Consider the following 20401-nt stretch of genomic DNA (forward strand, 5'->3'; position numbering starts at 1 on the left):
TTTAAAGGTAACAAAACATCCTAAAAATTGGACAAACACTCACTTCACACCTCAGTTTCAATTTCCACCACGGAAATCTCGAGCGCTCACAAAATAATTACCCCTTTGAAACAAACCACAATTCAGGTTGCAGCCTTCCTTGGAAATAAGGTCTTCAATCGTACTTCTGATTTCCATCTCCTATTCCATTACATTTTTATCATCTACATTTCCTTATATATTTTCCTTGCAAGATAAAATACCTTCCACATTACGAATGAGGGCTCCAATGATTATTGGTCAGAGCATTGCTCTTGTAAAGCAGAGCTCATGGCCTCAAATCCCACTGGTGTCGCCACAAAGCAATCCTACCAAGCATATAAGCCAAATTCATTAGCCAGCTCTTTAAAGATTCCCAAATTCTATTTCAATGGTGCATGAATATGGATTAAGCAACAAACTCTGGCACAAGCTTCCCAATGCTGAAAATTAAAAGAAAACTATACTGTCTTAACCCATGACATTGTAAGAATTGGGAAAAAAGTACATCATATACCAAATTCAATTGGAAATTCAAATTAGAAAAAGCTAAACTATGACTAAAAAAGCTTATTCGATGTTATTTGTACAAGATGTCTGTCATTTAGCCAAGTAGGAACATATTTCTGTGCAAATGATTGTAAAATCAATTTGTACCCATACTTTAAATCAAAAGTCTTAACAGCAACATAAACAGCAGAGCTATATGCTGTCTTTTTTGTTATATTCAACTTTTCGAAAACCTAAGCTTTTGTATGTCAGGATGGCCGAGCGGTCTAAGGCGTTGCGTTCAGGTCGCAGTCTCTCCTGGAGGCGTGGGTTCAAATCCCACTCCTGACAGTAAGGTTACATTTTATCTTTCTTCTATATATCCTCATACTAATTTAAAGGTAACAAAACATCCTAAAAATTGGACAAACACTCACTTCACACCTCAGTTTCAATTTCCACCACGGAAATCTCGAGCGCTCACAACATAATTACCCCTTTGAAACAAACCAAAATTCAGGTTGCAGCCTTCCTTGGAAATAAGGTCTTCAATCGTACTTCTGATTTCCATCTCCTATTCCATTACATTTTTATCATCTACATTTCCTCATATATTTTCCTTGCAAGATAAAATACCTTCCACATTACGAATGAGGGCTCCAATGATTATTGGTCAGAGCATTGCTCTTGTAAAGCAGAGCTCATGGCCTCAAATCCCACTGGTGTCGCCACAAAGCAATCCTACCAAGCATATAAGCCAAATTCATTAGCCAGCTCTTTAAAGATTCCCAAATTCTATTTCAATGGTGCATGAATATGGATTAAGCAACAAACTCTGGCACAAGCTTCCCAATGCGGAAAATTAAAAGAAAACTATACTGTCTTAACCCATGACATTGTAAGAATTGGGAAAAAAGTACATCATATACCAAATTCAATTGGAAATTCAAATTAGAAAAAGCTAAACTATGACTAAAAAAGCTTTTTCGATGTTATTTGTACAAGATGTCTGTCATTTAGCCAAGTAGGAACATATTTCTGTGCAAATGATTGTAAAATCAATTTGTACCCATACTTTAAATCAAAAGTCTTAACAGCAACATAAACAGCAGAGCTATATGCTGTCTTTTTTGTTATATTCAACTTTTCGAAAACCTAAGCTTTTGTATGTCAGGATGGCCGAGCGGTCTAAGGCGCTGCGTTCAGGTCGCAGTCTCTCCTGGAGGCGTGGGTTCAAATCCCACTCCTGACAGTAAGGTTACATTTTATCTTTCTTCTATATATCCTCATACTAATTTAAAGGTAACAAAACATCCTAAAAATTGGACAAACACTCACTTCACACCTCAGTTTCAATTTCCACCACGGAAATCTCGAGCGCTCACAACATAATTACCCCTTTGAAACAAACCACAATTCAGGTTGCAGCCTTCCTTGGAAATAAGGTCTTCAATCGTACTTCTGATTTCCATCTCCTATTCCATTACATTTTTATCATCTACATTTCCTCATATATTTTCCTTGCAAGATAAAATACCTTCCACATTACGAATGAGGGCTCCAATGATTATTGGTCAGAGCATTGCTCTTGTAAAGCAGAGCTCATGGCCTCAAATCCCACTGGTGTCGCCACAAAGCAATCCTACCAAGCATATAAGCCAAATTCATTAGCCAGCTCTTTAAAGATTCCCAAATTCTATTTCAATGGTGCATGGATATGGATTAAGCAACAAACTCTGGCACAAGCTTCCCAATGCTGAAAATTAAAAGAAAACTATACTGTCTTAACCCATGACATTGTAAGAATTGGGAAAAAAGTACATCATATACCAAATTCAATTGGAAATTCAAATTAGAAAAAGCTAAACTATGACTAAAAAAGCTTTTTCGATGTTATTTGTACAAGATGTCTGTCATTTAGCCAAGTAGGAACATATTTCTGTGCAAATGATTGTAAAATCAATTTGTACCCATACTTTAAATCAAAAGTCTTAACAGCAACATAAACAGCAGAGCTATATGCTGTCTTTTTTGTTATATTCAACTTTTCGAAAACCTAAGCTTTTGTATGTCAGGATGGCCGAGCGGTCTAAGGCGCTGCGTTCAGGTCGCAGTCTCTCCTGGAGGCGTGGGTTCAAATCCCCCTCCTGACAGTAAGGTTACATTTTATCTTTCTTCTATATATCCTCATACTAATTTAAAGGTAACAAAACATCCTAAAAATTGGACAAACACTCACTTCACACCTCAGTTTCAATTTCCACCACGGAAATCTCGAGCGCTCACAACATAATTACCCCTTTGAAACAAACCACAATTCAGGTTGCAGCCTTCCTTGGAAATAAGGTCTTCAATCGTACTTCTGATTTCCATCTCCTATTCCATTACATTTTTATCATCTACATTTCCTCATATATTTTCCTTGCAAGATAAAATACCTTCCACATTACGAATGAGGGCTCCAATGATTATTGGTCAGAGCATTGCTCTTGTAAAGCAGAGCTCATGGCCTCAAATCCCACTGGTGTCGCCACAAAGCAATCCTACCAAGCATATAAGCCAAATTCATTAGCCAGCTCTTTAAAGATTCCCAAATTCTATTTCAATGGTGCATGAATATGGATTAAGCAACAAACTCTGACACAAGCTTCCCAATGCTGAAAATTAAAAGAAAACTATACTGTCTTAACCCATGACATTGTAAGAATTGGGAAAAAAAGTACATCAAATACCAAATTCAATTGGAAATTCAAATTAGAAAAAGGTAAACTATGACTAAAAAAGCTTTTTCGATGTTATTTGTACAAGATGTCTGTCATTTAGCCAAGTAGGAACATATTTCTGTGCAAATGATTGTAAAATCAATTTGTACCCATACTTTAAATCAAAAGTCTTAACAGCAACATAAACAGCAGAGCTATATGCTGTCTTTTTTGTTATATTCAACTTTTCGAAAACCTAAGCTTTTGTATGTCAGGATGGCCGAGCGGTCTAAGGCGCTGCGTTCAGGTCGCAGTCTCTCCTGGAGGCGTGGGTTCAAATCCCACTCCTGACAGTAAGGTTACATTTTATCTTTCTTCTATATATCCTCATACTAATTTAAAGGTAACAAAACATCCTAAAAATTGGACAAACACTCACTTCACACCTCAGTTTCAATTTCCACCACGGAAATCTCGAGCGCTCACAACATAATTACCCCTTTGAAACAAACCACAATTCAGGTTGCAGCCTTCCTTGGAAATAAGGTCTTCAATCGTACTTCTGATTTCCATCTCCTATTCCATTACATTTTTATCATCTACATTTCCTCATATATTTTCCTTGCAAGATAAAATACCTTCCACATTACGAATGAGGGCTCCAATGATTATTGGTCAGAGCATTACTCTTGTAAAGCAGAGCTCATGGCCTCAAATCCCACTGGTGTCGCCACAAAGCAATCCTACCAAGCATATAAGCCAAATTCATTAGCCAGCTCTTTAAAGATTCCCAAATTCTATTTCAATGGTGCATGAATATGGATTAAGCAACAAACTCTGACACAAGCTTCCCAATGCTGAAAATTAAAAGAAAACTATACTGTCTTAACCCATGACATTGTAAGAATTGGGAAAAAAAGTACATCAAATACCAAATTCAATTGGAAATTCAAATTAGAAAAAGGTAAACTATGACTAAAAAAGCTTTTTCGATGTTATTTGTACAAGATGTCTGTCATTTAGCCAAGTAGGAACATATTTCTGTGCAAATGATTGTAAAATCAATTTGTACCCATACTTTAAATCAAAAGTCTTAACAGCAACATAAACAGCAGAGCTATATGCTGTCTTTTTTGTTATATTCAACTTTTCGAAAACCTAAGCTTTTGTATGTCAGGATGGCCGAGCGGTCTAAGGCGCTGCGTTCAGGTCGCAGTCTCTCCTGGAGGCGTGGGTTCAAATCCCACTCCTGACAGTAAGGTTACATTTTATCTTTCTTCTATATATCCTCATACTAATTTAAAGGTAACAAAACATCCTAAAAATTGGACAAACACTCACTTCACACCTCAGTTTCAATTTCCACCACGGAAATCTCGAGCGCTCACAAAATAATTACCCCTTTGAAACAAACCACAATTCAGGTTGCAGCCTTCCTTGGAAATAAGGTCTTCAATCGTACTTCTGATTTCCATCTCCTATTCCATTACATTTTTATCATCTACATTTCCTTATATATTTTCCTTGCAAGATAAAATACCTTCCACATTACGAATGAGGGCTCCAATGATTATTGGTCAGAGCATTGCTCTTGTAAAGCAGAGCTCATGGCCTCAAATCCCACTGGTGTCGCCACAAAGCAATCCTACCAAGCATATAAGCCAAATTCATTAGCCAGCTCTTTAAAGATTCCCAAATTCTATTTCAATGGTGCATGAATATGGATTAAGCAACAAACTCTGGCACAAGCTTCCCAATGCTGAAAATTAAAAGAAAACTATACTGTCTTAACCCATGACATTGTAAGAATTGGGAAAAAAAGTACATCAAATACCAAATTCAATTGGAAATTCAAATTAGAAAAAGGTAAACTATGACTAAAAAAGCTTTTTCGATGTTATTTGTACAAGATGTCTGTCATTTAGCCAAGTAGGAACATATTTCTGTGCAAATGATTGTAAAATCAATTTGTACCCATACTTTAAATCAAAAGTCTTAACAGCAACATAAACAGCAGAGCTATATGCTGTCTTTTTTGTTATATTCAACTTTTCGAAAACCTAAGCTTTTGTATGTCAGGATGGCCGAGCGGTCTAAGGCGCTGCGTTCAGGTCGCAGTCTCTCCTGGAGGCGTGGGTTCAAATCCCACTCCTGACAGTAAGGTTACATTTTATCTTTCTTCTATATATCCTCATACTAATTTAAAGGTAACAAAACATCCTAAAAATTGGACAAACACTCACTTCACACCTCAGTTTCAATTTCCACCACGGAAATCTCGAGCGCTCACAACATAATTACCCCTTTGAAACAAACCACAATTCAGGTTGCAGCCTTCCTTGGAAATAAGGTCTTCAATCGTACTTCTGATTTCCATCTCCTATTCCATTACATTTTTATCATCTACATTTCCTCATATATTTTCCTTGCAAGATAAAATACCTTCCACATTACGAATGAGGGCTCCAATGATTATTGGTCAGAGCATTGCTCTTGTAAAGCAGAGCTCATGGCCTCAAATCCCACTGGTGTCGCCACAAAGCAATCCTACCAAGCATATAAGCCAAATTCATTAGCCAGCTCTTTAAAGATTCCCAAATTCTATTTCAATGGTGCATGAATATGGATTAAGCAACAAACTCTGGCACAAGCTTCCCAATGCTGAAAATTAAAAGAAAACTATACTGTCTTAACCCATGACATTGTAAGAATTGGGAAAAAAAGTACATCATATACCAAATTCAATTGGAAATTCAAATTAGAAAAAGCTAAACTATGACTAAAAAAGCTTTTTCGATGTTATTTGTACAAGATGTCTGTCATTTAGCCAAGTAGGAACATATTTCTGTGCAAATGATTGTAAAATCAATTTGTACCCATACTTTAAATCAAAAGTCTTAACAGCAACATAAACAGCAGAGCTATATGCTGTCTTTTTTGTTATATTCAACTTTTCGAAAACCTAAGCTTTTGTATGTCAGGATGGCCGAGCGGTCTAAGGCGCTGCGTTCAGGTCGCAGTCTCTCCTGGAGGCGTGGGTTCAAATCCCACTCCTGACAGTAAGGTTACATTTTATCTTTCTTCTATATATCCTCATACTAATTTAAAGGTAACAAAACATCCTAAAAATTGGACAAACACTCACTTCACACCTCAGTTTCAATTTCCACCACGGAAATCTCGAGCGCTCACAACATAATTACCCCTTTGAAACAAACCACAATTCAGGTTGCAGCCTTCCTTGGAAATAAGGTCTTCAATCGTACTTCTGATTTCCATCTCCTATTCCATTACATTTTTATCATCTACATTTCCTCATATATTTTCCTTGCAAGATAAAATACCTTCCACATTACGAATGAGGGCTCCAATGATTATTGGTCAGAGCATTGCTCTTGTAAAGCAGAGCTCATGGCCTCAAATCCCACTGGTGTCGCCACAAAGCAATCCTACCAAGCATATAAGCCAAATTCATTAGCCAGCTCTTTAAAGATTCCCAAATTCTATTTCAATGGTGCATGAATATGGATTAAGCAACAAACTCTGGCACAAGCTTCCCAATGCTGAAAATTAAAAGAAAACTATACTGTCTTAACCCATGACATTGTAAGAATTGGGAAAAAAGTACATCATATACCAAATTCAATTGGAAATTCAAATTAGAAAAAGCTAAACTATGACTAAAAAAGCTTTTTCGATGTTATTTGTACAAGATGTCTGTCATTTAGCCAAGTAGGAACATATTTCTATGCAAATGATTGTAAAATCAATTTGTACCCATACTTTAAATCAAAAGTCTTAACAGCAACATAAACAGCAGAGCTATATGCTGTCTTTTTTGTTATATTCAACTTTTCGAAAACCTAAGCTTTTGTATGTCAGGATGGCCGAGCGGTCTAAGGCGCTGCGTTCAGGTCGCAGTCTCTCCTGGAGGCGTGGGTTCAAATCCCACTCCTGACAGTAAGGTTACATTTTATCTTTCTTCTATATATCCTCATACTAATTTAAAGGTAACAAAACATCCTAAAAATTGGACAAACACTCACTTCACACCTCAGTTTCAATTTCCACCACGGAAATCTCGAGCGCTCACAAAATAATTACCCCTTTGAAACAAACCACAATTCAGGTTGCAGCCTTCCTTGGAAATAAGGTCTTCAATCGTACTTCTGATTTCCATCTCCTATTCCATTACATTTTTATCATCTACATTTCCTTATATATTTTCCTTGCAAGATAAAATACCTTCCACATTACGAATGAGGGCTCCAATGATTATTGGTCAGAGCATTGCTCTTGTAAAGCAGAGCTCATGGCCTCAAATCCCACTGGTGTCGCCACAAAGCAATCCTACCAAGCATATAAGCCAAATTCATTAGCCAGCTCTTTAAAGATTCCCAAATTCTATTTCAATGGTGCATGAATATGGATTAAGCAACAAACTCTGGCACAAGCTTCCCAATGCTGAAAATTAAAAGAAAACTATACTGTCTTAACCCATGACATTGTAAGAATTGGGAAAAAAGTACATCATATACCAAATTCAATTGGAAATTCAAATTAGAAAAAGCTAAACTATGACTAAAAAAGCTTATTCGATGTTATTTGTACAAGATGTCTGTCATTTAGCCAAGTAGGAACATATTTCTGTGCAAATGATTGTAAAATCAATTTGTACCCATACTTTAAATCAAAAGTCTTAACAGCAACATAAACAGCAGAGCTATATGCTGTCTTTTTTGTTATATTCAACTTTTCGAAAACCTAAGCTTTTGTATGTCAGGATGGCCGAGCGGTCTAAGGCGTTGCGTTCAGGTCGCAGTCTCTCCTGGAGGCGTGGGTTCAAATCCCACTCCTGACAGTAAGGTTACATTTTATCTTTCTTCTATATATCCTCATACTAATTTAAAGGTAACAAAACATCCTAAAAATTGGACAAACACTCACTTCACACCTCAGTTTCAATTTCCACCACGGAAATCTCGAGCGCTCACAACATAATTACCCCTTTGAAACAAACCAAAATTCAGGTTGCAGCCTTCCTTGGAAATAAGGTCTTCAATCGTACTTCTGATTTCCATCTCCTATTCCATTACATTTTTATCATCTACATTTCCTCATATATTTTCCTTGCAAGATAAAATACCTTCCACATTACGAATGAGGGCTCCAATGATTATTGGTCAGAGCATTGCTCTTGTAAAGCAGAGCTCATGGCCTCAAATCCCACTGGTGTCGCCACAAAGCAATCCTACCAAGCATATAAGCCAAATTCATTAGCCAGCTCTTTAAAGATTCCCAAATTCTATTTCAATGGTGCATGAATATGGATTAAGCAACAAACTCTGGCACAAGCTTCCCAATGCGGAAAATTAAAAGAAAACTATACTGTCTTAACCCATGACATTGTAAGAATTGGGAAAAAAGTACATCATATACCAAATTCAATTGGAAATTCAAATTAGAAAAAGCTAAACTATGACTAAAAAAGCTTTTTCGATGTTATTTGTACAAGATGTCTGTCATTTAGCCAAGTAGGAACATATTTCTGTGCAAATGATTGTAAAATCAATTTGTACCCATACTTTAAATCAAAAGTCTTAACAGCAACATAAACAGCAGAGCTATATGCTGTCTTTTTTGTTATATTCAACTTTTCGAAAACCTAAGCTTTTGTATGTCAGGATGGCCGAGCGGTCTAAGGCGCTGCGTTCAGGTCGCAGTCTCTCCTGGAGGCGTGGGTTCAAATCCCACTCCTGACAGTAAGGTTACATTTTATCTTTCTTCTATATATCCTCATACTAATTTAAAGGTAACAAAACATCCTAAAAATTGGACAAACACTCACTTCACACCTCAGTTTCAATTTCCACCACGGAAATCTCGAGCGCTCACAACATAATTACCCCTTTGAAACAAACCACAATTCAGGTTGCAGCCTTCCTTGGAAATAAGGTCTTCAATCGTACTTCTGATTTCCATCTCCTATTCCATTACATTTTTATCATCTACATTTCCTCATATATTTTCCTTGCAAGATAAAATACCTTCCACATTACGAATGAGGGCTCCAATGATTATTGGTCAGAGCATTGCTCTTGTAAAGCAGAGCTCATGGCCTCAAATCCCACTGGTGTCGCCACAAAGCAATCCTACCAAGCATATAAGCCAAATTCATTAGCCAGCTCTTTAAAGATTCCCAAATTCTATTTCAATGGTGCATGGATATGGATTAAGCAACAAACTCTGGCACAAGCTTCCCAATGCTGAAAATTAAAAGAAAACTATACTGTCTTAACCCATGACATTGTAAGAATTGGGAAAAAAGTACTTCCTTGGAAATAAGGTCTTCAATCGTACTTCTGATTTCCATCTCCTATTCCATTACATTTTTATCATCTACATTTCCTTATATATTTTCCTTGCAAGATAAAATACCTTCCACATTACGAATGAGGGCTCCAATGATTATTGGTCAGAGCATTGCTCTTGTAAAGCAGAGCTCATGGCCTCAAATCCCACTGGTGTCGCCACAAAGCAATCCTACCAAGCATATAAGCCAAATTCATTAGCCAGCTCTTTAAAGATTCCCAAATTCTATTTCAATGGTGCATGAATATGGATTAAGCAACAAACTCTGGCACAAGCTTCCCAATGCTGAAAATTAAAAGAAAACTATACTGTCTTAACCCATGACATTGTAAGAATTGGGAAAAAAGTACATCATATACCAAATTCAATTGGAAATTCAAATTAGAAAAAGCTAAACTATGACTAAAAAAGCTTATTCGATGTTATTTGTACAAGATGTCTGTCATTTAGCCAAGTAGGAACATATTTCTGTGCAAATGATTGTAAAATCAATTTGTACCCATACTTTAAATCAAAAGTCTTAACAGCAACATAAACAGCAGAGCTATATGCTGTCTTTTTTGTTATATTCAACTTTTCGAAAACCTAAGCTTTTGTATGTCAGGATGGCCGAGCGGTCTAAGGCGTTGCGTTCAGGTCGCAGTCTCTCCTGGAGGCGTGGGTTCAAATCCCACTCCTGACAGTAAGGTTACATTTTATCTTTCTTCTATATATCCTCATACTAATTTAAAGGTAACAAAACATCCTAAAAATTGGACAAACACTCACTTCACACCTCAGTTTCAATTTCCACCACGGAAATCTCGAGCGCTCACAACATAATTACCCCTTTGAAACAAACCAAAATTCAGGTTGCAGCCTTCCTTGGAAATAAGGTCTTCAATCGTACTTCTGATTTCCATCTCCTATTCCATTACATTTTTATCATCTACATTTCCTCATATATTTTCCTTGCAAGATAAAATACCTTCCACATTACGAATGAGGGCTCCAATGATTATTGGTCAGAGCATTGCTCTTGTAAAGCAGAGCTCATGGCCTCAAATCCCACTGGTGTCGCCACAAAGCAATCCTACCAAGCATATAAGCCAAATTCATTAGCCAGCTCTTTAAAGATTCCCAAATTCTATTTCAATGGTGCATGAATATGGATTAAGCAACAAACTCTGGCACAAGCTTCCCAATGCGGAAAATTAAAAGAAAACTATACTGTCTTAACCCATGACATTGTAAGAATTGGGAAAAAAGTACATCATATACCAAATTCAATTGGAAATTCAAATTAGAAAAAGCTAAACTATGACTAAAAAAGCTTTTTCGATGTTATTTGTACAAGATGTCTGTCATTTAGCCAAGTAGGAACATATTTCTGTGCAAATGATTGTAAAATCAATTTGTACCCATACTTTAAATCAAAAGTCTTAACAGCAACATAAACAGCAGAGCTATATGCTGTCTTTTTTGTTATATTCAACTTTTCGAAAACCTAAGCTTTTGTATGTCAGGATGGCCGAGCGGTCTAAGGCGCTGCGTTCAGGTCGCAGTCTCTCCTGGAGGCGTGGGTTCAAATCCCACTCCTGACAGTAAGGTTACATTTTATCTTTCTTCTATATATCCTCATACTAATTTAAAGGTAACAAAACATCCTAAAAATTGGACAAACACTCACTTCACACCTCAGTTTCAATTTCCACCACGGAAATCTCGAGCGCTCACAACATAATTACCCCTTTGAAACAAACCACAATTCAGGTTGCAGCCTTCCTTGGAAATAAGGTCTTCAATCGTACTTCTGATTTCCATCTCCTATTCCATTACATTTTTATCATCTACATTTCCTCATATATTTTCCTTGCAAGATAAAATACCTTCCACATTACGAATGAGGGCTCCAATGATTATTGGTCAGAGCATTGCTCTTGTAAAGCAGAGCTCATGGCCTCAAATCCCACTGGTGTCGCCACAAAGCAATCCTACCAAGCATATAAGCCAAATTCATTAGCCAGCTCTTTAAAGATTCCCAAATTCTATTTCAATGGTGCATGGATATGGATTAAGCAACAAACTCTGGCACAAGCTTCCCAATGCTGAAAATTAAAAGAAAACTATACTGTCTTAACCCATGACATTGTAAGAATTGGGAAAAAAGTACATCATATACCAAATTCAATTGGAAATTCAAATTAGAAAAAGCTAAACTATGACTAAAAAAGCTTTTTCGATGTTATTTGTACAAGATGTCTGTCATTTAGCCAAGTAGGAACATATTTCTGTGCAAATGATTGTAAAATCAATTTGTACCCATACTTTAAATCAAAAGTCTTAACAGCAACATAAACAGCAGAGCTATATGCTGTCTTTTTTGTTATATTCAACTTTTCGAAAACCTAAGCTTTTGTATGTCAGGATGGCCGAGCGGTCTAAGGCGCTGCGTTCAGGTCGCAGTCTCTCCTGGAGGCGTGGGTTCAAATCCCCCTCCTGACAGTAAGGTTACATTTTATCTTTCTTCTATATATCCTCATACTAATTTAAAGGTAACAAAACATCCTAAAAATTGGACAAACACTCACTTCACACCTCAGTTTCAATTTCCACCACGGAAATCTCGAGCGCTCACAACATAATTACCCCTTTGAAACAAACCACAATTCAGGTTGCAGCCTTCCTTGGAAATAAGGTCTTCAATCGTACTTCTGATTTCCATCTCCTATTCCATTACATTTTTATCATCTACATTTCCTCATATATTTTCCTTGCAAGATAAAATACCTTCCACATTACGAATGAGGGCTCCAATGATTATTGGTCAGAGCATTGCTCTTGTAAAGCAGAGCTCATGGCCTCAAATCCCACTGGTGTCGCCACAAAGCAATCCTACCAAGCATATAAGCCAAATTCATTAGCCAGCTCTTTAAAGATTCCCAAATTCTATTTCAATGGTGCATGAATATGGATTAAGCAACAAACTCTGACACAAGCTTCCCAATGCTGAAAATTAAAAGAAAACTATACTGTCTTAACCCATGACATTGTAAGAATTGGGAAAAAAAGTACATCAAATACCAAATTCAATTGGAAATTCAAATTAGAAAAAGGTAAACTATGACTAAAAAAGCTTTTTCGATGTTATTTGTACAAGATGTCTGTCATTTAGCCAAGTAGGAACATATTTCTGTGCAAATGATTGTAAAATCAATTTGTACCCATACTTTAAATCAAAAGTCTTAACAGCAACATAAACAGCAGAGCTATATGCTGTCTTTTTTGTTATATTCAACTTTTCGAAAACCTAAGCTTTTGTATGTCAGGATGGCCGAGCGGTCTAAGGCGCTGCGTTCAGGTCGCAGTCTCTCCTGGAGGCGTGGGTTCAAATCCCACTCCTGACAGTAAGGTTACATTTTATCTTTCTTCTATATATCCTCATACTAATTTAAAGGTAACAAAACATCCTAAAAATTGGACAAACACTCACTTCACACCTCAGTTTCAATTTCCACCACGGAAATCTCGAGCGCTCACAACATAATTACCCCTTTGAAACAAACCACAATTCAGGTTGCAGCCTTCCTTGGAAATAAGGTCTTCAATCGTACTTCTGATTTCCATCTCCTATTCCATTACATTTTTATCATCTACATTTCCTCATATATTTTCCTTGCAAGATAAAATACCTTCCACATTACGAATGAGGGCTCCAATGATTATTGGTCAGAGCATTACTCTTGTAAAGCAGAGCTCATGGCCTCAAATCCCACTGGTGTCGCCACAAAGCAATCCTACCAAGCATATAAGCCAAATTCATTAGCCAGCTCTTTAAAGATTCCCAAATTCTATTTCAATGGTGCATGGATATGGATTAAGCAACAAACTCTGGCACAAGCTTCCCAATGCTGAAAATTAAAAGAAAACTATACTGTCTTAACCCATGACATTGTAAGAATTGGGAAAAAAGTACATCATATACCAAATTCAATTGGAAATTCAAATTAGAAAAAGCTAAACTATGACTAAAAAAGCTTTTTCGATGTTATTTGTACAAGATGTCTGTCATTTAGCCAAGTAGGAACATATTTCTGTGCAAATGATTGTAAAATCAATTTGTACCCATACTTTAAATCAAAAGTCTTAACAGCAACATAAACAGCAGAGCTATATGCTGTCTTTTTTGTTATATTCAACTTTTCGAAAACCTAAGCTTTTGTATGTCAGGATGGCCGAGCGGTCTAAGGCGCTGCGTTCAGGTCGCAGTCTCTCCTGGAGGCGTGGGTTCAAATCCCCCTCCTGACAGTAAGGTTACATTTTATCTTTCTTCTATATATCCTCATACTAATTTAAAGGTAACAAAACATCCTAAAAATTGGACAAACACTCACTTCACACCTCAGTTTCAATTTCCACCACGGAAATCTCGAGCGCTCACAACATAATTACCCCTTTGAAACAAACCACAATTCAGGTTGCAGCCTTCCTTGGAAATAAGGTCTTCAATCGTACTTCTGATTTCCATCTCCTATTCCATTACATTTTTATCATCTACATTTCCTCATATATTTTCCTTGCAAGATAAAATACCTTCCACATTACGAATGAGGGCTCCAATGATTATTGGTCAGAGCATTGCTCTTGTAAAGCAGAGCTCATGGCCTCAAATCCCACTGGTGTCGCCACAAAGCAATCCTACCAAGCATATAAGCCAAATTCATTAGCCAGCTCTTTAAAGATTCCCAAATTCTATTTCAATGGTGCATGAATATGGATTAAGCAACAAACTCTGACACAAGCTTCCCAATGCTGAAAATTAAAAGAAAACTATACTGTCTTAACCCATGACATTGTAAGAATTGGGAAAAAAAGTACATCAAATACCAAATTCAATTGGAAATTCAAATTAGAAAAAGGTAAACTATGACTAAAAAAGCTTTTTCGATGTTATTTGTACAAGATGTCTGTCATTTAGCCAAGTAGGAACATATTTCTGTGCAAATGATTGTAAAATCAATTTGTACCCATACTTTAAATCAAAAGTCTTAACAGCAACATAAACAGCAGAGCTATATGCTGTCTTTTTTGTTATATTCAACTTTTCGAAAACCTAAGCTTTTGTATGTCAGGATGGCCGAGCGGTCTAAGGCGCTGCGTTCAGGTCGCAGTCTCTCCTGGAGGCGTGGGTTCAAATCCCACTCCTGACAGTAAGGTTACATTTTATCTTTCTTCTATATATCCTCATACTAATTTAAAGGTAACAAAACATCCTAAAAATTGGACAAACACTCACTTCACACCTCAGTTTCAATTTCCACCACGGAAATCTCGAGCGCTCACAACATAATTACCCCTTTGAAACAAACCACAATTCAGGTTGCAGCCTTCCTTGGAAATAAGGTCTTCAATCGTACTTCTGATTTCCATCTCCTATTCCATTACATTTTTATCATCTACATTTCCTCATATATTTTCCTTGCAAGATAAAATACCTTCCACATTACGAATGAGGGCTCCAATGATTATTGGTCAGAGCATTGCTCTTGTAAAGCAGAGCTCATGGCCTCAAATCCCACTGGTGTCGCCACAAAGCAATCCTACCAAGCATATAAGCCAAATTCATTAGCCAGCTCTTTAAAGATTCCCAAATTCTATTTCAATGGTGCATGAATATGGATTAAGCAACAAACTCTGACACAAGCTTCCCAATGCTGAAAATTAAAAGAAAACTATACTGTCTTAACCCATGACATTGTAAGAATTGGGAAAAAAAGTACATCAAATACCAAATTCAATTGGAAATTCAAATTAGAAAAAGGTAAACTATGACTAAAAAAGCTTTTTCGATGTTATTTGTACAAGATGTCTGTCATTTAGCCAAGTAGGAACATATTTCTGTGCAAATGATTGTAAAATCAATTTGTACCCATACTTTAAATCAAAAGTCTTAACAGCAACATAAACAGCAGAGCTATATGCTGTCTTTTTTGTTATATTCAACTTTTCGAAAACCTAAGCTTTTGTATGTCAGGATGGCCGAGCGGTCTAAGGCGCTGCGTTCAGGTCGCAGTCTCTCCTGGAGGCGTGGGTTCAAATCCCACTCCTGACAGTAAGGTTACATTTTATCTTTCTTCTATATATCCTCATACTAATTTAAAGGTAACAAAACATCCTAAAAATTGGACAAACACTCACTTCACACCTCAGTTTCAATTTCCACCACGGAAATCTCGAGCGCTCACAACATAATTACCCCTTTGAAACAAACCACAATTCAGGTTGCAGCCTTCCTTGGAAATAAGGTCTTCAATCGTACTTCTGATTTCCATCTCCTATTCCATTACATTTTTATCATCTACATTTCCTCATATATTTTCCTTGCAAGATAAAATACCTTCCACATTACGAATGAGGGCTCCAATGATTATTGGTCAGAGCATTGCTCTTGTAAAGCAGAGCTCATGGCCTCAAATCCCACTGGTGTCGCCACAAAGCAATCCTACCAAGCATATAAGCCAAATTCATTAGCCAGCTCTTTAAAGATTCCCAAATTCTATTTCAATGGTGCATGAATATGGATTAAGCAACAAACTCTGGCACAAGCTTCCCAATGCTGAAAATTAAAAGAAAACTATACTGTCTTAACCCATGACATTGTAAGAATTGGGAAAAAAGTACATCATATACCAAATTCAATTGGAAATTCAAATTAGAAAAAGCTAAACTATGACTAAAAAAGCTTTTTCGATGTTATTTGTACAAGATGTCTGTCATTTAGCCAAGTAGGAACATATTTCTGTGCAAATGATTGTAAAATCAATTTATACCCATACCTTAAATCAAAAGTCTTAACAGCAACATAAACAGCAGAGCTATATGCTGTCTTTTTTGTTATATTCAACTTTTCGAAAACCTAAGCTTTTGTATGTCAGGATGGCCGAGCGGTCTAAGGCGCTGCGTTCAGGTCGCAGTCTCTCCTGGAGGCGTGGGTTCAAATCCCACTCCTGACAGTAAGGTTACATTTTATCTTTCTTCTATATATCCTCATACTAATTTAAAGGTAACAAAACATCCTAAAAATTGGACAAACACTCACTTCACACCTCAGTTTCAATTTCCACCACGGAAATCTCGAGCGCTCACAACATAATTACCCCTTTGTAACAAACCACAATTCAGGTTGCAGCCTTCCTTGGAAATAAGGTCTTCAATCGTACTTCTGATTTCCATCTCCTATTCCATTACATTTTTATCATCTACATTTCCTCATATATTTTCCTTGCAAGATAAAATACCTTCCACATTACGAATGAGGGCTCCAATGATTATTGGTCAGAGCATTGCTCTTGTAAAGCAGAGCTCATGGCCTCAAATCCCACTGGTGTCGCCACAAAGCAATCCTACCAAGCATATAAGCCAAATTCATTAGCCAGCTCTTTAAAGATTCCCAAATTCTATTTCAATGGTGCATGAATATGGATTAAGCAACAAACTCTGGCACAAGCTTCCCAATGCTGAAAATTAAAAGAAAACTATACTGTCTTAACCCATGACATTGTAAGAATTGGGAAAAAAAGTACATCATATACCAAATTCAATTGGAAATTCAAATTAGAAAAAGCTAAACTATGACTAAAAAAGCTTTTTCAATGTTATTTGTACAAGATGTCTGTCATTTAGCCAAGTAGGAACATATTTCTGTGCAAATGATTGTAAAATCAATTTGTACCCATACTTTAAATCAAAAGTCTTAACAGCAACATAAACAGCAGAGCTATATGCTGTCTTTTTTGTTATATTCAACTTTTCGAAAACCTAAGCTTTTGTATGTCAGGATGGCCGAGCGGTCTAAGGCGCTGCGTTCAGGTCGCAGTCTCTCCTGGAGGCGTGGGTTCAAATCCCACTCCTGACAGTAAGGTTACATTTTATCTTTCTTCTATATATCCTCATACTAATTTAAAGGTAACAAAACATCCTAAAAATTGGACAAACACTCACTTCACACCTCAGTTTCAATTTCCACCACGGAAATCTCGAGCGCTCACAACATAATTACCCCTTTGAAACAAACCACAATTCAGGTTGCAGCCTTCCTTGGAAATAAGGTCTTCAATCGTACTTCTGATTTCCATCTCCTATTCCATTACATTTTTATCATCTACATTTCCTCATATATTTTCCTTGCAAGATAAAATACCTTCCACATTACGAATGAGGGCTCCAATGATTATTGGTCAGAGTATTGCTATTGTAAAGCAGAGCTCATGGCCTCAAATCCCACTGGTGTCGCCACAAAGCAATCCTACCAAGCATATAAGCCAAATTCATTAGCCAGCTCTTTAAAGATTCCCAAATTCTATTTCAATGGTGCATGAATATGGATTAAGCAACAAACTCTGGCACAAGCTTCCCAATGCTGAAAATTAAAAGAAAACTATACTGTCTTAACCCATGACATTGTAAGAATTGGGAAAAAAGTACATCATATACCAAATTCAATTGGAAATTCAAATTAGAAAAAGCTAAACTATGACTAAAAAAGCTTTTTCGATGTTATTTGTACAAGATGTCTGTCATTTAGCCAAGTAGGAACATATTTCTGTGCAAATGATTGTAAAATCAATTTGTACCCATACTTTAAATCAAAAGTCTTAACAGCAACATAAACAGCAGAGCTATATGCTGTCTTTTTTGTTATATTCAACTTTTCGAAATCCTAAGCTTTTGTATGTCAGGATGGCCGAGCGGTCTAAGGCGCTGCGTTCAGGTCGCAGTCTCTCCTGGAGGCGTGGGTTCAAATCCCACTCCTGAAAGTAAGGTTACATTTTATCTTTCTTCTATATATCCTCATACTAATTTAAAGGTAACAAAACATCCTAAAAATTGGACAAACACTCACTTCACACCTCAGTTTCAATTTCCACCACGGAAATCTCGAGCGCTCACAACATAATTACCCCTTTGTAACAAACCACAATTCAGGTTGCAGCCTTCCTTGGAAATAAGGTCTTCAATCGTACTTCTGATTTCCATCTCCTATTCCATTACATTTTTATCATCTACATTTCCTCATATATTTTCCTTGCAAGATAAAATACCTTCCACATTACGAATGAGGGCTCCAATGATTATTGGTCAGAGCATTGCTCTTGTAAAGCAGAGCTCATGGCCTCAAATCCCACTGGTGTCGCCACAAAGCAATCCTACCAAGCATATAAGCCAAATTCATTAGCCAGCTCTTTAAAGATTCCCAAATTCTATTTCAATGGTGCATGAATATGGATTAAGCAACAAACTCTGGCACAAGCTTCCCAATGCTGAAAATTAAAAGAAAACTATACTGTCTTAACCCATGACATTGTAAGAATTGGGAAAAAAAGTACATCATATACCAAATTCAATTGGAAATTCAAATTAGAAAAAGCTAAACTATGACTAAAAAAGCTTTTTCGATGTTATTTGTACAAGATGTCTGTCATTTAGCCAAGTAGGAACATATTTCTGTGCAAATGATTGTAAAATCAATTTGTACCCATACCTTAAATCAAAAGTCTTAACAGCAACATAAACAGCAGAGCTATATGCTGTCTTTTTTGTTATATTCAACTTTTCGAAAACCTAAGCTTTTGTATGTCAGGATGGCCGAGCGGTCTAAGGCGCTGCGTTCAGGTCGCAGTCTCTCCTGGAGGCGTGGGTTCAAATCCCACTCCTGAAAGTAAGGTTACATTTTATCTTTCTTCTATATATCCTCATACTAATTTAAAGGTAACAAAACATCCTAAAAATTGGACAAACACTCACTTCACACCTCAGTTTCAATTTCCACCACGGAAATCTCGAGCGCTCACAACATAATTACCCCTTTGTAACAAACCACAATTCAGGTTGCAGCCTTCCTTGGAAATAAGGTCTTCAATCGTACTTCTGATTTCCATCTCCTATTCCATTACATTTTTATCATCTACATTTCCTCATATATTTTCCTTGCAAGATAAAATACCTTCCACATTACGAATGAGGGCTCCAATGATTATTGGTCAGAGCATTGCTCTTGTTAAGCAGAGCTCATGGCCTCAAATCCCACTGGTGTCGCCACAAAGCAATCCTACCAAGCATATAAGCCAAATTCATTAGCCAGCTCTTTAAAGATTCCCAAATTCTATTTCAATGGTGCATGAATATGGATTAAGCAACAAACTCTGGCACAAGCTTCCCAATGCTGAAAATTAAAAGAAAACTATACTGTCTTAACCCATGACATTGTAAGAATTGGGAAAAAAAGTACATCATATACCAAATTCAATTGGAAATTCAAATTAGAAAAAGCTAAACTATGACTAAAAAAGCTTTTTCGATGTTATTTGTACAAGATGTCTGTCATTTAGCCAAGTAGGAACATATTTCTGTGCAAATGATTGTAACATCAATTTGTAGCCATACTTTAAATCAAAAGTCTTAACAGCAACATAAACAGCAGAGCTATATGCTGTCTTTTTTGTTCTATTCAACTTTTCGAAAACCTAAGCTTTTGTATGTCAGGATGGCCGAGCGGTCTAAGGCGCTGCGTTCAGGTCGCAGTCTCTCCTGGAGGCGTGGGTTCAAATCCCACTCTTGACAGTAAGGTTACATTTTATCTTTCTTCTATATATCCTCATACTAATTTAAAGGTAACAAAACATCCTAAAAATTGGACAAACACTCACTTCACACCTCAGTTTCAATTTCCACCACGGAAATCTCGAGCGCTCACAACATAATTACCCCTTTGAAACAAACCACAATTCAGGTTGCAGCCTTCCTTGGAAATAAGGTCTTCAATCGTACTTCTGATTTCCATC

At 36.8% G+C, this 20401-nt stretch overlaps 17 non-coding genes across 17 annotated transcripts; all 17 read left to right on the forward strand.

Annotated features, from left to right (window-relative positions):
• The first annotated feature begins 775 nt into the window (after window positions 1-775).
• TRNAL-CAG (transfer RNA leucine (anticodon CAG)) lies at window positions 776-858 on the forward strand. Its single transcript has one exon. It is a non-coding gene; the product is annotated as a tRNA-Leu (tRNA).
• Window positions 859-1676: 818 nt separating this feature from the next.
• TRNAL-CAG (transfer RNA leucine (anticodon CAG)) lies at window positions 1677-1759 on the forward strand. The gene has a single exon. It is a non-coding gene; the product is annotated as a tRNA-Leu (tRNA).
• Window positions 1760-3479: 1720 nt separating this feature from the next.
• On the forward strand, window positions 3480-3562 carry TRNAL-CAG (transfer RNA leucine (anticodon CAG)). Its single transcript has one exon. It is a non-coding gene; the product is annotated as a tRNA-Leu (tRNA).
• An 819-nt stretch (window positions 3563-4381) lies between these two features.
• On the forward strand, window positions 4382-4464 carry TRNAL-CAG (transfer RNA leucine (anticodon CAG)). The gene has a single exon. It is a non-coding gene; the product is annotated as a tRNA-Leu (tRNA).
• An 819-nt stretch (window positions 4465-5283) lies between these two features.
• On the forward strand, window positions 5284-5366 carry TRNAL-CAG (transfer RNA leucine (anticodon CAG)). Its single transcript has one exon. It is a non-coding gene; the product is annotated as a tRNA-Leu (tRNA).
• Window positions 5367-6185: 819 nt separating this feature from the next.
• Window positions 6186-6268, forward strand: TRNAL-CAG (transfer RNA leucine (anticodon CAG)). The gene has a single exon. It is a non-coding gene; the product is annotated as a tRNA-Leu (tRNA).
• Window positions 6269-7086: 818 nt separating this feature from the next.
• TRNAL-CAG (transfer RNA leucine (anticodon CAG)) lies at window positions 7087-7169 on the forward strand. Its single transcript has one exon. It is a non-coding gene; the product is annotated as a tRNA-Leu (tRNA).
• An 818-nt stretch (window positions 7170-7987) lies between these two features.
• On the forward strand, window positions 7988-8070 carry TRNAL-CAG (transfer RNA leucine (anticodon CAG)). Its single transcript has one exon. It is a non-coding gene; the product is annotated as a tRNA-Leu (tRNA).
• An 818-nt stretch (window positions 8071-8888) lies between these two features.
• On the forward strand, window positions 8889-8971 carry TRNAL-CAG (transfer RNA leucine (anticodon CAG)). Its single transcript has one exon. It is a non-coding gene; the product is annotated as a tRNA-Leu (tRNA).
• A 1209-nt stretch (window positions 8972-10180) lies between these two features.
• On the forward strand, window positions 10181-10263 carry TRNAL-CAG (transfer RNA leucine (anticodon CAG)). Its single transcript has one exon. It is a non-coding gene; the product is annotated as a tRNA-Leu (tRNA).
• Window positions 10264-11081: 818 nt separating this feature from the next.
• Window positions 11082-11164, forward strand: TRNAL-CAG (transfer RNA leucine (anticodon CAG)). Its single transcript has one exon. It is a non-coding gene; the product is annotated as a tRNA-Leu (tRNA).
• Window positions 11165-12884: 1720 nt separating this feature from the next.
• On the forward strand, window positions 12885-12967 carry TRNAL-CAG (transfer RNA leucine (anticodon CAG)). Its single transcript has one exon. It is a non-coding gene; the product is annotated as a tRNA-Leu (tRNA).
• A 1720-nt stretch (window positions 12968-14687) lies between these two features.
• On the forward strand, window positions 14688-14770 carry TRNAL-CAG (transfer RNA leucine (anticodon CAG)). The gene has a single exon. It is a non-coding gene; the product is annotated as a tRNA-Leu (tRNA).
• Window positions 14771-15589: 819 nt separating this feature from the next.
• On the forward strand, window positions 15590-15672 carry TRNAL-CAG (transfer RNA leucine (anticodon CAG)). The gene has a single exon. It is a non-coding gene; the product is annotated as a tRNA-Leu (tRNA).
• An 818-nt stretch (window positions 15673-16490) lies between these two features.
• TRNAL-CAG (transfer RNA leucine (anticodon CAG)) lies at window positions 16491-16573 on the forward strand. The gene has a single exon. It is a non-coding gene; the product is annotated as a tRNA-Leu (tRNA).
• Window positions 16574-17392: 819 nt separating this feature from the next.
• On the forward strand, window positions 17393-17475 carry TRNAL-CAG (transfer RNA leucine (anticodon CAG)). The gene has a single exon. It is a non-coding gene; the product is annotated as a tRNA-Leu (tRNA).
• Window positions 17476-20097: 2622 nt separating this feature from the next.
• TRNAL-CAG (transfer RNA leucine (anticodon CAG)) lies at window positions 20098-20180 on the forward strand. The gene has a single exon. It is a non-coding gene; the product is annotated as a tRNA-Leu (tRNA).
• Window positions 20181-20401: the final 221 nt, after the last annotated feature.

Source organism: Mixophyes fleayi, chromosome 1, assembly GCF_038048845.1.
Source record: "Mixophyes fleayi isolate aMixFle1 chromosome 1, aMixFle1.hap1, whole genome shotgun sequence".
Classification (NCBI taxonomy): Eukaryota; Metazoa; Chordata; class Amphibia; order Anura; family Limnodynastidae; genus Mixophyes; species Mixophyes fleayi.